Source organism: Emydura macquarii, unplaced genomic scaffold, assembly GCF_026122565.2.
Source record: "Emydura macquarii macquarii isolate MOO-44397 ecotype Brisbane River unplaced genomic scaffold, CSIRO-AGI_Emac_v2 contig_2422, whole genome shotgun sequence".
Lineage (NCBI taxonomy): Eukaryota > Metazoa > Chordata > Testudines > Chelidae > Emydura > Emydura macquarii.
The window spans coordinates 21,777,843-21,795,020 of NW_027132559.1; the positions used below are offsets into that span (position 1 = coordinate 21,777,843).

Here is a 17,178-nt window from a genome sequence, read left to right on the forward strand (position 1 = left end):
GTAGGGCCAGATCATCCTCGGATGCTGAATGGATGTCGTAGGTAGGGACCATTGAGGGGGAACTGTCAGGGGTCAGTCCAGCTAAGATCAGCTACTGGCCTGCTCCCCTGCTAACTTTGTTGCCAGGCAACTAATAAACTCAGCTGCACTGCCTTGAAACTGCCTGATTAATCACAGTGCCTGATAGCAACTAATCAGTATGTATGTACTCAGATTCTTTGTTTTCCTGTACTTGCCTCTTTCCTAACTTACTTCTGTTCTACTCTGCACCTGGCTTTGTCCCAGTATCACTCCTGCCTCAGAACCTGCTGCTGCTGCCGCCGCCGCCGCCTTTCCTGATTCCAGGTAACCTGGTTCTGACCCTCAATTCTAGTTCCTGGCTTTAACTTTGTCTTGACTCTGACTCTGGTTCTGAGCATCTTGACCCTTGGCTCTGGCATTCTGACCATCTTCTCTGAGCACAATTCCTGATTTTCCTACAGACCAATAGGCCAGACTGCCTATGATCTCGTTTCCTGACAGTAGAGCCTGTGCTTTGATTACTGGCTTTTGTACAGCTACAACTCAGACAGCACTGAAGTGTAAGGCTGCTAATCCAAACACCACTGAAGGGAAAGGAAAGACTTCCCCTGGGTGAAGTGGGAAGGGAAGTATAGTTGACACACTTACATTAGAATTGGCTGACATTTTTCAAGGAGACAGTTTTTGTGTTGAAAAACACTTTTACAAAAATGGGGAAAAAAATTCTCAAACTCTTCTGGTTTTTTTTTTTTTTTTTACATTTTTCATGACACTTTAATCAAATTCTATCCAACTTCTTAACAGTATTGAAAATGTTTATTCACTGAAAACTGTTTACCCCTAATGTGTTTTGTGGAAAATAAAGTCTATAACCATGTAGTATTTCAATAATCTGAATTTAAAAGATTGTATCTTTTTTTCCACATACAACACATACTAGGTCTATTCTGAACCCTATGAAATGGAAACAACTTCAAACTTGTGCTGTTTTTGGGGGAAATTATTTAATTTTTTGACTAGCTCTAATTTACACATTACCTGGAAAGCAGGTACAGCCATTACTTCCCCCCCCCCCCCCCCACACACACACCCTGTTCAGAGAGTTATAGCTGTGCAAACTCATTCTTCAACATCTCAAAAATTCAAGTCCATTTCATTCACTAACTGGTTTCATATTGTCCTTCATGTTGAATAAAACTCATTTGTCACATTCTTCTGGGGTTATAGTCCTTCCCAATTAGATCCATAATCTGTGCTTCTTTCTTGAATTCCTCTTCCTATTTGAAAGCATTATAACCCAGATCCTCACAGATCTATAGATCCCTAATTGCCATCTGGGCTCATGTACCTGCTGCACTGCTCACCATACCAGTGAACCAGTTGCTTGTGACCTTAGGGCCTTCTCTGTGTCCTTTGTGGTGATGAGAAATATTTCAAAATATTGCTTATACTGTCAAAGTTTTCTCCAAGGGTGTTCTAATTTCTCTGCAAGCCTAGTGGAATTGGAAGAATTAATTTGCTCCATCTTTGGTTTGATATTGCTTGTAATAACAAATAATGTTTGTAAACACTCGGGAGGCAGATCTGTTAGAGGAAATGGCCTTGCACTTTTATCAAGTGCACAAGCAGAGTTCAGTCTGACTTTACTCTGACTAAACTGAGCAGCAGGACTGAATTGAGTGCTTGTGCAGCTGATGGAAATGCTTTGTCTTGTCCTCCAAGACACTGGCCTGCTCAGAGGCTTAACACAATCAATATTATCACAGCCACACCCATTGTACTTTCTTATTTGCATATCCAATCCCATACTCAACTTGATATCTGTTCTTACAATCAGTTAATCCAAATGCTTGATGTATCTGCTCTGAATTGGTATCTTCTCCCGCTCCCCTCCCCCCCCCCACACACACTTTATACAAGCTCTTCTATCTCTAAAGTGTGTCATCTGTCAATGAGATATGTCCAGAGAAACCTCAGTTAACATACCCAGGGGGTTACTGAGAGCAAACAATAGAAGGTTAAAAAAAGTCATATATTGATCAGTTGTGTGGGAGGCTCATTCTATAAAGCTGTTTGTATAGTCTGCATGCTGTTCTGACTGCTTCCGAATTCAGCAAGAGAATATAGCTCCTTTTGTATCAGATTTTCTTGTGAATCATGGCTTGGACGTCCATTGCCTTTTGACCTGCAACAAAAATCATGCATTTGAAACAAATAAACAAACCCCCTTTCCTTCTGCCCACCCCCCCCAAAAAAAAAAAAAAAAACAACAACCCACATGTATCAGTACACCTTGAGTTTCTTTGAAGACAAAGGAAATGGATTTTACCTTATTGAATTTTCAGTCTTTTGATGCTGTTTTAGGGGATCAAATAAAACAGGGTTATGACAGACTCTGCCAGAAAGTTAAGGACCCTACACATTTTTACACTGGAAAATTCAGCTTCTTGCATGAAAAAATTGGAAAGATTATTTTTCTTTGTCAAGCAAGGTAGCCCTTCCCAGCCCCCCAGCCCCTGCCATTTGGGGCTCCTTCAGTCAGTTTGCTGTCATCCTTCACACAAAACAGCATCAAAAGTTAGATTCAAAGAGAGGAAGCAGTACAAGATAAATTGCTGAAACTAAAACCTGCTACTGGAAAATGTGCTTTAAAAGTTTCCACAAGGCTGTAAAGTCTTTTTCCAGTGGTCCTAGATTATGAAAAAAACAATATGAACAGACCTGTCTAGAAATTAATCTATTTCAGAGCTATTGCATGCAAAGGTATTTTCATTTAAAATGTCACTCATTACATGCTTTAAAAGTTGCTCCTTTTAATAGTTCTATAAAGTTTAGAGCACAGTTAAAAAAACAAAACAAAACAAAAAAAAACCTTGAGTTTTAATTGCAGCGTTTGTTGAAAAACATGTATTTATTATTGGTAAATATTACTTCAATCAAACTTGCTGATTAAAAAATAATCCAAATTCTATTTGTTCTTTCAACTAAGTTTTTGCTTGCAAGGACTGCAGATAATCCATGGACTTCATACGTTTTTCATGGTACAATATCTTGCAAGCCATTCTAAAGTTAATGTATTACTAAAGGACATTGCCAACTCCTTGACTCTTTATGGATCCACTAACACTACTTATATGGTATATTTGGAAGAATCGCTCTATTCCAATAGTATAACACTGTCAGTTATAGCTGTTGGTAATAGGATCTCTCTTAAAAACACAGTTTTGGATAGCTAAGAAGCACTAATTCCAGTACTGTATTTTTAGTAGTGGCAGCTGATTTGGCAAACGAATTTTAAATGACCACGGTTCACTTTTTCCCTTTGAACTGGAATGCACATTCTTTAAAATAACTAGAGTGAAAATTAACTTCCTTCCCATTTCTATTGTCTTTTCCAGATTTTTCTGCTTTACAGCGTACAATTTAATTAAAAAAAACCAGATTGTTTATTTCCAAGAGTCTGTCCTGGCACTTTGTCTCACAATGTGCTAATTACAATATCTTTGGCACACTTTACTTGCAGGGCTGGTCTCCTTTTGCCTGCTGCATCTGTGTTTACATATCTTCTGTGATCAGTCAGAGGCCTGCTCTGGGGCCTTTCAGCTCCTTTCAAGACTGGTCCTTGAGGAGTTTAACCAAACTCTGCGTCACTAAGATCAGTTACTCCCAGGAGTCTATCCTGGTCAATTTCTACCTTCCACTGACATTTTGACATAAATAGGCAGGCACTATGCTCACTAGTCTGGAGATATGAGGTTTGAAAAAGTGTGAATTCAAATGGTTGTTGATAAATTGCTGTATAAGTCCTTCACTATTAATTTCTGTCAGTAGACAGTAAAATGGCAATGGCTGCTCCACATTGCTCCAAAAACAACACTTCCTGCTATAGGGTAAACCACACTACACTGACAGATTGGAATTAATCTTGCTCAATTGGATATTGAGTGCTATCTAAAATTATCCAGCTGGTGTTGAACAGAGGTATTGTTCTCACTTTACTTTATGAAACTAAACCATAACTAAATTCCCTAGAGGGGATCATCCCTCACAGATGTAGTTGCAGAAGGTACCTTTCCTTCATAACACCTTTTTCTCCCTTCTCAGGATCCTACAGAGGGAGGTGTGGGGATCTATGCTGGGACTGTGGGTAGATAGTAGGCTGGCTGTGAAAGGAGTGGGAAAACCACAGCCAGGGCACAGGGAATGCAAACCTATTTGCATCATCCTTCTTCCAGTTTGGATTTTAACTGGAAAACAAGATAATACAGCCTGGGGCAGCATTGTGAACGGGATTCCTCAGAAAAGACAGCAAGGATATAAAAGTGGTGCCTGAGTGACCCATGTCCAGGGAGTTTCCCAGATTGCACAGCTGCATTGGACACAGTATTGGAGGATGTGGAGCAAAACCCCCTGGGGTCACAGCTGCAGTGAAATTATAAGGGCTCTGCAGGTGACTTTCAATGGATCTTCAGGCCTGTTCCCTAGGCAGAATGTGCCTGAAGGGATCTTTACACCTTTCCTCCCCAACCCCTCCTGCTGATTTTACCATAGGAAGGAGTGAGATGGCTCATCATTCTGCTGTTTATGATAGTGACTTGAAAGCTGACAGTTGAAGATGGCTGGAACTGTTTGGGATTAGGGTTGTGAGAAAGTCCAAAATTGTCACTGCTTTACGGTAAGGCTTCCCAGCTACAGCGAGAATTCAGATTAGCTGAGTCATTACAACAATAATCATTGTCACCAAAATATTTATTAAACAGTTTGGTTTAAAAGAGCTAATAAGGGCAAAGAAAAACTAACAGAGGTATCTATTGGTTAGTGCAGGACAGACTAGTCGTCAGGATGTCTGGGTTTCATTTTTGGCTCTGCCATTAACTTGACTGGAATTGAGGAGAAGTCCTCTTATCTGCAAATTGATTGTAATATAACTTACAGGGGAGTTGTGATACTTAATTAATGTTTGTTAAGTGCTTTTACATTTTCAGATGACATGCACTAGATAGTGGAAATTACAAACTCCAGTATTAATATGCAAAGCTCATTCATCATCAGTGTTCAAAGTGCTGTATGAAGACTCTTATGGCTTAGTACCACAAATCATTTTTATACAATAGATTCAGAATGAGGTCATAACTTGAGACACGAGCCCATCCAAACTGCAGCACTGGGTGATTTATGGTGGTTTGTTCTCTCCCCAATCCTTGTGGCTGGTTGTGTATTGCTGAGTGTAGAGGGAGCGGGATACCTTACTTTGTTGTAAAAGTATAAGATTGCCCTGTGAGAGGGGAAGGACTGAGAGATGCTGTGGACGAGAGAGAACCAATACTGAAAAGTTGGTGAAAGCCCAAAGACAGTTTCTTAAACAGGCTAACATCTCAAGTCATTTCCTGTAAGTAGTTAAGAATTCCTTTGGCATAGTCCTTGGTTAGGGTCAAATCCAGGTGATGGAAGGCCAAGAAATATAATGATTTGAAATGATTGTTTGATCAGAATATAAATTAATAGTTGCAAAATGAAATTGCAGTTGATAAAAGAATGAGGACTTTTCCTCTTCACAGCCATTTTTTTTAAGTACACATGTTGCTTAGCAGCTTGTCCTACCAGGGAGGGGTCTTCCATGCTGTTTCCTTCAACAGTGCCAATTCATAATGGATACCATTTGGCAAAATCCAGTGATACTACATGAAAATCTTCCAATAACATTCTTGTGAGACATAATTTTACACATTTTCTATATGCCTCTCCCTATATGTTTCACTATCAGAGACATTTGTATGGAAACAGGCCATTTATTATTAAAGGCTAGATTTTTAAAGCATTTTGGCTTGCAGTTGTGTCCCTAATTTGTGAATGCAATGCCTGCCATTGTGCATGCAAATCCGATGATTTCACATGCAACTGGACAGTGTTGATTATTTGCCTCTACAATTACCCAATTTTCACATATAATCATGGTAATTATACATGTCCGCTAATCATGTAATGGTTTACACACCTTGCCTATGCTACTGTATGCTTTAGTGATTTTAAATTCTGCCCTGAGTTCATCTTTTCCTGCTGCTTATTCTGCACACAATTTCATATATTCATATTTCTGGTAAGAAAATAATGTGGTGTCTGCTTGTGTCTTCACAGTTGTTTTCTGTGAGAGTTATGGTAATGTTATAAGTAGAATAATATGGGCCAAATTCAATATACTCACTATGAATTAGGCCCTATGACTTTAAGTGAAGTATAAGCAGTGGGAGCAGACCAACTCCTAGTGATAAATACCCTAACTTCATATAAGTATCCCTAATTAACAAGCAAGAGATATGCAGAAAATATGTAAACAGATTCTTTTGAAATCAGTTTGACTGATATAGAGCTTTGAGATCCTTGGCTGGAAAGGGTTATATGAGTGAAAAGTTTTCTCTAACGCATCAGCAGCTCTTTATTCACTTCTGTCACCTTATGCTTTAGTTGTCTGCAGTGTTGTAGCTGTGTCAGTCCCAGGATATTAGAGAGACAAGGTCAATGAAGTAATATCTTTTATTAGACTAACTTCTGTTGGAGAGAGAGACAAGCTTTCAAGACTCTCTCTCTCTCACCAACAGAAGTTAGTCCAATAAAAGATATTACCTCACTCACCTTCTCTCTCTCTAAGAAGTGAATAGTGTCTTTTTAAGGGAGATAAGTGAACCAACTGCATGTTTACACCTGTGAGCGCTGCTTGGTGCAGTTTCCACTGCCCCTAAAGGTCAGCCCGGGGTTTTATATCACTCCAATGACTTTGATGGGGATTACTAGAAAGATTCCTGTAGTCAGGAGATATAGCCAACATATATTGCTAGATTTTAAAACAAATGCATCCTGGACCCTGCAAAACAGGAAAAATGAAGTGATCTTTCATTACTGAACCGCTGTGGTCTACTGCGTTAATTGACTGTATTAACAGATGGTGGCGATAAAGTAAATCTTTCAAACTGGCTGCATCTAATGGTAGCTAAAGCTAAGAACAAGAGAGGGGGGGGGTTGATGTGAAACTGTAGAGAATGCATATGTCTCGCTGTTTATCCTTGCATCACAAAGCTGTGGGAGACAGAGACAGATCAGATTTCATTCCTATATTCTACCTCACTTTGAAAGTACAGCATTGCCTTTGAGTCCAAAAATTACAGAGACAGAATAGACTCACACACACACTTAGATTTGATTGTATACATTCTGTTTATCTGGTATACAGATGCATCTAAGTAAACAGATTAATAAATACATCATTTCAAACGTGCTTTAGAAAACTGGATAGTAAATATATCCACCCTGCCTATATTCTTCATGCCTTTTTTTAAGCCAAGAATTTAAAAAATGGGTGCCTAAATTTCAGCCCTTCAATCCTTATATTTAAATCCCTTTCTGATTAAACAGGTACTGAGCATCCAACAGCTCCCGTTGAAGTAATTGGGACTCAGCACTTTTGAAAATCAGACAGTTGCCTAAACATGGATTTAGAACCCTAACTTAAAGCTCCAAGTTTTGGCTATCTTGGCCTTAAAGAACAACATCAGTTTAGCTCTTCATCGTTTGCTGTTTCATCCAAGGTTGGTGAGTATTGTAGAGTGACTTTTTCACCAGGACTATCAAAGGAAATTGGATTTTAAGACAGTCTGACACAGAACTTCCTATAATATAGATCTCTTCCCTATTTTACTGTATGCAGCCAAGGAAAATATTGCATATTCTACACATAAAACATTCTATTGATTTCTGTGGCTGCTCCATGCATGGTACAGGCATAGAGTATGCACTAGAGAGCAACATTATGGTTCACAGAAGAGCAGTTCATTCATAGTATTCACAGCACTGTTGTACGGGATTTTGTGGATGCATCTCTTAGTGCTCATATAAAGTAACATATTGACAGTTATACAGATTGACATATGTCCTCTACTTATCAGACAGAACATGTACAAGTATGGGCAAAGTGCAACTAGGGCTGGATCCAACTTAGCTACCAGAAACTGAAGGTTCTCTATACCATTAACAAGCCATCCAGTTTCCCAACATTATTATTTCTGAAAACTTAGTTCCTAGACTGAGATATGACAGAGGGGAAAACCCATAATGAGCACGCTGGCACACCTCACTGTTGCTGCTACTACAACCAGTCCAAGCCCAATACATAATTTCTGGGTGTTTTTTCTTTTTAAATAAGTCATTAGCCTGGATGTTGTTTTGTTCTTTAAAATGTACCATGATTAAAGAAGTGTGGGCTAGGAACTGACTGCTCAGACAAACTGCAGGGCTGCTGTCCAAGCTGCAGAGGAGGAAGAACGAGAGAGCCAACTGCACACCTACAAAAATAGCCGAACAACAAACTGTCCTTGAAATATTTCATATGGTGTTTCTTCTAACAAAAATAAAAGGACAATTTTCTTTGACTAGCCAAGTGTCATTTATATGCATATTTGAAAAATTATGTATGAACAGAAGAATTACATTAAAGCTTAGTAAAAACAACGAGAGTTCTGTGGCACTTTAAAGACTAACAAATTTAATTTGTGGAGGCATAAGCTTTCGTGAGACTCCACTCACTTTGTCAGATGCAGAGGTAGAATGCTTAGTGCGGGTGATATTACTTTTCATGCTTTTTGATTAAAATAGCTCAGGTAGATTTATGCAAGAAATGAGGATGTTTATTCATTAAACCCTATCAAAGTCTCTCATTTTATCTATTGTTCTTTACACGTTCTCTCTCGCTTTAACTTTCTAATTCTCCCTTCTAAAGTAGAGACCATAGGTGAAAACTTGGCCTCATTGAGATCCATGGGAGTTTTGCCATTGACCTCTGTGGGACCTGGATTTCACTCTGTGACCAAGTTCGGCAATGCCCTGCTTCACATGTAACCCACTGAAAACAATGGTGATGTAACTCACTGCAGAATTTGGCTCATCAGTAAGACCCTGAAGCCTGAGAGGGACATTTAGTTTATCTCCTACATGTACTGTAGACGTTTCCCTTTCACCAGACTCACTTGCTCTGAACTATAGAGCTATTGGTTTAGTTGGTGCACAGACTATAGGGTTCAATGAGCTCTTTAAATTTCAATTGTGGCTTAAGACCAAACCCATTAAAATTGTAACCTGAACTCTATGGTGTATTTATTGTTTTTCTTGCTATTTCCTTTATTCTTTCCCCTCTCCATAGTTTCTCATCTTCTTCCCCTCTTTTTCCAGCTTCGTTTTGTCACCTGTTTTTCCACACACCAACATATGCTTCTGGAAAATGTGTTTCCCTCATAGGGCCCTACAGGTAGAGATTTATAGACTCCTGAAAGGAATCTCCATTGCAGCACTTGATCTCCTGGAGAAATCTATTTCTGTACTTGTCAGCAGCAGTGACTGTACCTGCTCCTTCTTTCCATTGTCTCTCTTCTGCCATTCGGTTACCTTGTCTCCATTCTTTTTAAGCTCTCACTGAGGTGAGACATTGGCTTCTGTTCCTATTAGACAATGAATCTCTTTTCCAAAGGGTTATATTTTCTGCAGCCAGCATTTCCTGTCAGTGGTTGACAAGGTACAGGACAACTAAACTAGCGGGAATAGTCTTAAAAGGCCATCACCCTGGCAGGAACCTCAGGAGAGTGGTGGGGAGGCCTGAGACACAAAGGACACTTGCAAGTTGTTGGAGTTCTTTTCCTTCCTCGGGGGGGGGGGAGGATTTGAATCCACATCTCCTCTGATTAGGTAGAGAGAAGACTTGAAACCATGTCTTCTACCACCTGCCTGTAAAGTCATTCCCTTGCTATTTCTCTCTGGCCAAATTAATATTTATGTATTTATATAAAGTGCACTAGCTTCAACAGGAAAACTTGTGAGCAGAATAGCCTATAGCCTGGTGATTAGGGCACTCCCCTGCTAGTGGGGAAAACTTGAGTTTAAGTCTATATTCCAGTGAAAATGTATGCATTTATACAACATGGAACAGCTTCAACAGGAGAGACTGAGAGCAGCTCACTGCAGAATAGCCTGTAACCTGGTGGGTAGGCTCGCTTAGGATGTGGGAGGGTTTAGTTCAAGACTCTGCTTTAGCATGGGGATTGAATCCTGCAATCTCCTGTGACCAAAGCTAAGTGTCCTAACCACTGAGGTAAAGGTTATAAGCAGACAAACATGGTTTTCTGAATCTGGCCTGGCATGAAAAGTTTTGTATAACCCAAAATGGACTTTTTGAATTTGCTGACACATTCTGAACATTTTCTGGTTTTTTTCAGGTTCCTGTCCAAAAGAAAAAATCCACTATTCCTCTGGCTCTACTTGAGAGTTCTATAGAATGATGTCCTGCATTTATTCATAGAAAAGCTTCCCCACAACTTTGCTTCCAACTTGACTGGAGGGACCCCCTCTCGGGGTGAGAAGGTGATTAAGTCTTTATGCTTCTTCAGTCCTGGGTCTGTTTGTCAAGACTCCCAGGGCACTGATTATGGTGGGGATGGTGCTTTTTTTAACATGCACACTAATGTATCTGCTAAGAAGTGGACTGAGATCACCAAACTCCTTTCACGTAGATGAACAAATATCTATTAGCTGGTAAAACTCTGCTACCATGTATCATTACCATTGACTTGAATGGGCTGTTGATAGGCACCCCAGGGTTCTGCAGAAATCTATATAGTTTTTTTAGAGTGGTATGTTTCAGGGGGCTTTTTTCCTCATTTAGTAACTTATTCTTCGCAAATCCTCTAAACATACTATGAATAACCTTTGTATGTGTTTGTCTAATTCTACAGGCCTATGTGTTTTCTTCCATTCCATGTCCACTTCCAAGCCTGACTTTTTATAATGACTTTTTCACTTTAGCAAGATTACTACTGTTCATGCAGCTAAATACGTCTATATTGTTTTGATTGCTATGTCAGGGTATATACTGTGTTACATTAAGGTGATTTGTATTATACTCATGTCCTTTTTCTGTCTTGCAGTATAACCAAACCAGAAAGCTAAACAAAAACCCCTTCAGTACTCCCACAGATCTCTTTCCAATTGTATCTCAAGGGAAAAAGGCTTCAGCCTTCCAGTCCCTCCATCGCCTTCTGGTACTCACTGCTTACGGTAGCTTTTTTTATAAACCAGAACAGCTGATCTGCCCTTTCTTTCAGCCTAATAGTTATTTTTCAACAGTGGCTACTTTTATCATGCTTCCTTAATGTAAATGTAGGAAAGATTTGTTACTTTGCCTATCTCTCTGTGCTGCTGTTTGATTATCCCTTCTCCGCTTTTTGTAGCACTTCCATTCCCAGTCTTCACTTTGCCCATGTGTCTATGCTTCAGGGAGATGCACATCCCTGTGGAGTCAGGTCCCAAGATTGTCAGCTGTGTTTCTGGGAGGGATCCTTGAAGATTTTTTTGTGCACATGCTCCTGGAAAAAAAGCAGCTCTGGTAGCAATGCACAATATCATCTACCTTTTGACTCAACATGGCAAGAGACACACTTCTCAATTCACCAGGGCCCAAAGATGGGACACAATGTGGGTTACATGAGAATTTTACATTTTTTAAAATGAAAATGAATTTTCTAGCCCTGTGCAGTAAAAGTTGGAAACTCTGAACCTAAAGGCTCAGAAACTCAGGCAGATAAAGAGCTCCAATGTTAGTGTAAATCAATATTACTTTGGGAGACCTGGTCCATGATTTCTGAACACTTGGGTTTGTCAATATTGCAGCACATTTTCCAAGAGCACCTTGGCTGGAAATTTCTTGGTCCCTATTGGCACTTCTCAGTGCCAGGGTGTTGTCTTCTAGAAACGTTCCCATCATGTCTTTCTGGGGAGGGGCTGTTACATTTGGCAGAACCAAGCCGCTGCATCTGTGACATGGCCAGTTTGCAACTGCTGTTTGTGCTCTCTCTTCCTTTCTTCTCTCCTTCCAGCTGGCAAGTACCAGTTATATTTCCCTTGCCTAATATTTAGGCAATGGGACGTTCTCACAAGGAGAAAGTGCCAGAGAGGGAATGGAAAACAGTTATATTTATGTAGTAGGCCTGGCACTGAGGAATAGGACACCCTATGAAAAATTGCTGCCCGGAAAGGACCTTTTACTCACATTTAATACTTCATATGAGTTTTGTGGGAATTGATATCTCACTCCTCACTCTGAGGGCAAATGCAGGGCCTAATTCATCATACCATATTTTCTTTACTGAATCAGGCATTTTGAAGTGATTTTTGGAATAAGACCATGATCTTTGTACTTTAGCACCTAACTGTGGATCACCATTCAAATGGTCAATATATATATTTTTTTATTTTTTCCAGTGTCAGTAGAATTACCTCTTTTATTTTACCAAAAAACCCCTCCCATCTGTTCTTCCTACAGAGGGGCTGCTTTTAAACATATCAAATGGAAATTGTCCTTTGATTTATGGAGGCTAACGACAACTCAAGATTCTGGTTTTTCTTTCCTTGGTTGGGTTGTGAAATAAAACAAGGCCAGTGATCAGAACAGTAGAGAACTGGCAAGTAAGTAAAGCCCCAATCCTGCAAACCCATGTGACTCAGCCTGGGTCCCAGGGCCTGTCTGTACAGATCTAAAAGCAGAATCAAGGCCTAAATGCCTGGGCAAAAAGAAAAATTCTGACAAGTTACTGAGATATCAGTTGGTAATTAATATAATTCCTTACAGTTCCCTAATTAGAAATGTCTACACAAATTAAGTAAGGGGATCCCTTGAAAAAAATGCAATGGTTTTTAATTTCTTTTGTTAGCTCAGTTTGATACTTTTCTGGTTTTATGAAATTGGCATCCGACTCCGGAAACAAAAGTAGTACTTCAGCATAAATAGGATTTCTTGTGAAATCACTGGCTAAGCTAATGTTTAATTGCAATTCTGCATTTCTGGACTTTATTAGGCTAATAGATATAATTTTAAAGTGTTTTTCCCTGTTTTGCTTTGTTTAACGAACCCAGATAAACATAAGATTGACTGGCATTTACTAGCTAGTTTTCAGAAATGCCTTGTCTCTCTCTCTCTCTTTTTTTAATTTCAAATGTAATACCTCCCCTGATAACAGACTTTGTAATTCATGGCACCAATTCAAAAAGATATATTAATGGCCTGGTTACTGCTCAGCATCACATCATTTACTGGACATAATTGGGCATTGATTTAATATTAATTAAAATAACTCCTTTCTCAGTGTAGAGTTATGGGAGATCTAGATGTGATGTCTGTCATCTGAGCTCCCACACCCGCTTCAACCCCCCACCCCCAAATCTAGGGCTAAACATTAGAGACCCCGAACAGCATATATGTCCCTCGAAGTGCTATAAGAGATCCTGAAGGGGATGGTTTCTTTCATTCTCAGCCAGACAGAGATAGACAAACAGGTAAAAATGCAAGGGGGGGGGGGGGAGAGAGAGAGAGACCATTTACTCACTGTAGCAACAGGAAATCAAGGAAAGAAAATAAACAGGGCTTGAATTCTGGGCCCTTAGCCTGCTCGTCAGACAGTTTTTCTACAGTTCCATTCTGTGCGCGTTTGTGTGCTGGTCAATGGTGAAGGGGAGGCAGAGGAACTGAAGGCTTCTGGGATCCCTGGGACTCCCACAGCTACAAGCACAGCTGTACAAACACATGCAAGCTTTGTTAAGGTAGGGTGGGCAATGGGCTGAAACTTCTGAGCCTATCTGACCCACAAATCCCTTGCAAAAGCTCTGCCTGAGAGAAAGCCAGAAGTTATGTGTAAATGTTTTACCCAGCCAATAGTTATTGGTTCTTTTTACAAAAGAAAAAAAAACCCACCCTAATGTCATGGCTAGATCATTTTTATGTAGTAGTTTAGGTGCTTTAAATAACCCTCTGAATTGCTGATTATCTACCCAGCCGGGGAAGGGGAGGGTAGAGGGACTAATAACTCAGTGACTCATTCAAATGAATTCAGAGTTTAAAGCGGACATGATAAATTACATAAACTGACACTGGGCAAACAGTTAGCAGAAGTTTATAGAGAGGTAATGTGGGTGGACATCCAGCAGCTGGGACTGAGGACTAGGCTGTCAGGTAGTCACATTTAGTCGCCAGAAGATTCTAATATAACCTGATCGCAACTGGACTAATAGCCTCCTGAAGAAGATCTTTCCTGCGCTGTTCTCTAGTTTGCTAGTACGGAAGCAACATTTTGTTACTCACTGCACACCATTGTGAATGTATTCGCCATGACAGAGTATAGCCTGAACGACAATTGTGGTAGAAGTCACACAACTACCCCCCCCCCCCCCCCCCCACACACACACACACACACCAAAAAAAAAAAAAAAGAAAGAAAGAAAGAAAACCTTTCTCAGGCTTTTTTTCCCCTTTTCCAAACATTTCTGAACTCTGCATGACCTCCTTTAAGACTGAATCCAAGCACCTCAAAACACACAGTGGGGTTAAATGGTAGAACGCAAGGGTAACACATGGAAAAACCAAAGGAAGCTAAATAAAGTAATGGGAAGTGAAACAAACAAAGCTTAAGATGAAAACTGGTCAGTCTAAACTTAAAGAAAATTAAAATAAAACACATGGATTGGAGTATTAAACACACAGCAAGCCATGCAGTCTGACCCATGTACCCTCCCTCCATCCCCCAGCCCACCCCACTACAGGGGGATAATATCATACATGGGATTTATGAAACAAAATCAATGGGAGTAACATCACAGCTGTAAATGATTGAAATCCACCAATTACTACAGCAACTTGCTAACCCTCATCAGACCCTGTTGCTACTGTGATAGAATTTGAAGTGAAGCTGCCCTAGCAGTGTTCAAAGACAAGCCATTCTGGTGCCATTCAGAGAAGTGGAGGTATTTCAGTTGAGTCCTCTCCAGGCTCTGGAAGAAGAGAAGAGAAGGGAATGGATATTAAAGAAAGAGGGATTTTTTAAAATGTTGATCCATGCATTGTATGAAATAAAAAGTCTAGCAAATGGTGAATTAGGGGGCTAGGGAATTCTGGTACTCTAGCTACATAAACTACTGGAGTTTTTCCTCATGTGGTTTTTAACATCCCCCCATCAGTGGTGTTATTAAGCTGCTGCTTTTTATGCAGTACATTTTATGCTTTACCCTCCATTAAAACACTGTTGATTCTATGATCGCTGCAGAAGAAGCTACGAGCATTTCTAGCTTTACTGTCCAAACATCAAATGTCTTGTCTGGCTGACAAATCCGTCCACTAAAGTCATCATGCTCTCCAACTTCCTGTTTTGTAAGCCAATGACTTCAATGGTCATTCCACATGCTGGGGGCTTCCAGAATTGGCCCTAAAGGAAAAACAATCAAACTAAAGGCCAGAGGGGCTAGTTTCTAATGGGGTTTCCATGCTTCTTCCTTTATTTTTTAATCCAAAATAATTGTCTGCTTTCTAGGTGTAGTTAGACAGTTAATCAAATATATACTCTTTGCTTTCCCCTCAATTAATTTCTCCCACAAATATGTATCTGCAGGTGCAAACTGTAGGCAGAATAGAGAATGGATGAAAGCCTGGTCTTATCAGTCTAGTGTCCTCACAAAAATATACATACCTGCAAAGTAAATAAAGGAATTCCTTCTCTCGGGTGGTACTGTCAAAATATATTTTCTAGGATTGATACAGAAAAAGGACAGGTGCCTGGTCACCACCGGTATCTTAAACTATGAATGGAATTAACTATTGAACTATGGCAATTCATGCTCACATTCATAGAATTTAGTGGCTCATCACATTTGGAATCAGAAGGAAATTCTGTAGAAATTGATTAGTTTTCAGTCATTTTTAAGGGTGAGTAGTGTATGTGATAGCTGCCTCATGTATCGAAATAAATGAATAGATTTTAAAGCAAGGTTGTGCCCTGAGAAATGTAGTAACAAAAAATAATAAGAAAATCAACTAAAATGGTGATAACTTTTATAGTGGGATTAGAACTCAGGACTACACAGATCACTGTTCTGTGCTAATTTCTGCAAACTACACTACGTTCCTTCAGATGATGTCAGAGGGAAATGATCATCACCTCAGTTGCATCAGCTTAGCAGCTCTCTCACTATAACTCTGTTTTATGTATTGAATGTGAGTGAGTGTCATAGCTGGAAAAAATGAAGATGTAGCTAGTGGTACAGCTGGCATAGATCCCAACTGTAGCTATTGTAAATCCCTTTGTCTGTTTGACATGTGGTAGGTGCCACAAACAAGACAGCTGCTGTGTAACCAACTCCAAGCAGCTCAAAGAGCCAGAGCGATGAAGCTGTGAAAATTGAGGTCAGTTACTGTATATTGTGATAATTTTTATTTGGCAAATATATTTTCTTTCACTTTTGTTTCTGATGCAAACACTGTCTTCTCTCTAGATGTTACAGGAATCAAGAAGATAAAGTAAACTGAAAAATCTTAACTTGATTTATTAGTGATTTTGGTTTTAGAGGAAATGGAAGGTTTTTATTAGTTTTTAGAATGCATTGGAGACAGTGCACTTTTCCATCTCTGTTTTTCTGTAGTCTCATCATTGTGTGTCCAGAGCACAGCACAGCACAGCAACACAACACTGTGCTTTTCTGTAAGCAATAATGTTTTATTTCATTACAAAAAATTTGCTGATGGTAAAGTCACATCCTGATTTACACTCATTCTTCAGTCGCACTAAAACTTTTTTTGTCTTTTCAGAATGTTGTTCATTGGAAGCTTGTGCAACATTAAGAGCAACTGCTGGCTTGCCAGCAGAATGTTTATTATATGCATAACTGAAATATGAAATTATGACCAGTAATAGCTTAAACACCATCCAGGAAATAAATCTGGTATGCTGAGTGCCTTCAGGCCCTGATTCAGCAAGGAAATGTAGACACATGAGTAATCCCATTGACTTCAGTGAAATGACTCCAGTGCTTAAATTAGGCAGGTGTTTAAGTACTTTCCTGACTCTGGGCCTCAGTACTCACTGAGGGCACTGAGCAATTCACAGGATTGTCCCCTAAATCATAGTAGTAGGCTTTTATAGCTGAGTCTTTGGAGCATAAGGACGGCCATATTGGGTCAAGTTAATGGTCCATCTAGCCCAGCATCCTGTCTTCCAACAGTAGCCAATGCCAGATGCTTCAGAGGGAATGAACAGAACAGGCAATCATCAACTGATCCATCCCCTGTCATCCACTCCCAGCTTC

General features: G+C 39.8%; 1 long non-coding RNA gene across 2 annotated transcripts; it reads left to right on the forward strand.

Moving 5' to 3' along the window:
* The first annotated feature begins 233 nt into the window (after positions 1 to 233).
* LOC137162104 (uncharacterized) lies at positions 234 to 16,618 on the forward strand. Of its 2 annotated transcripts, none has more exons than XR_010922279.1 (4): positions 234 to 345; positions 10,275 to 10,419; positions 16,200 to 16,279; positions 16,369 to 16,618. It is a non-coding gene; the product is annotated as an uncharacterized lncRNA (long non-coding RNA). The 2 variants fall into 2 exon arrangements; XR_010922280.1 differs by lacking the exon at positions 234 to 345 and adding an exon at positions 7,415 to 7,605.
* The last annotated feature ends 560 nt before the right edge of the window (positions 16,619 to 17,178 follow it).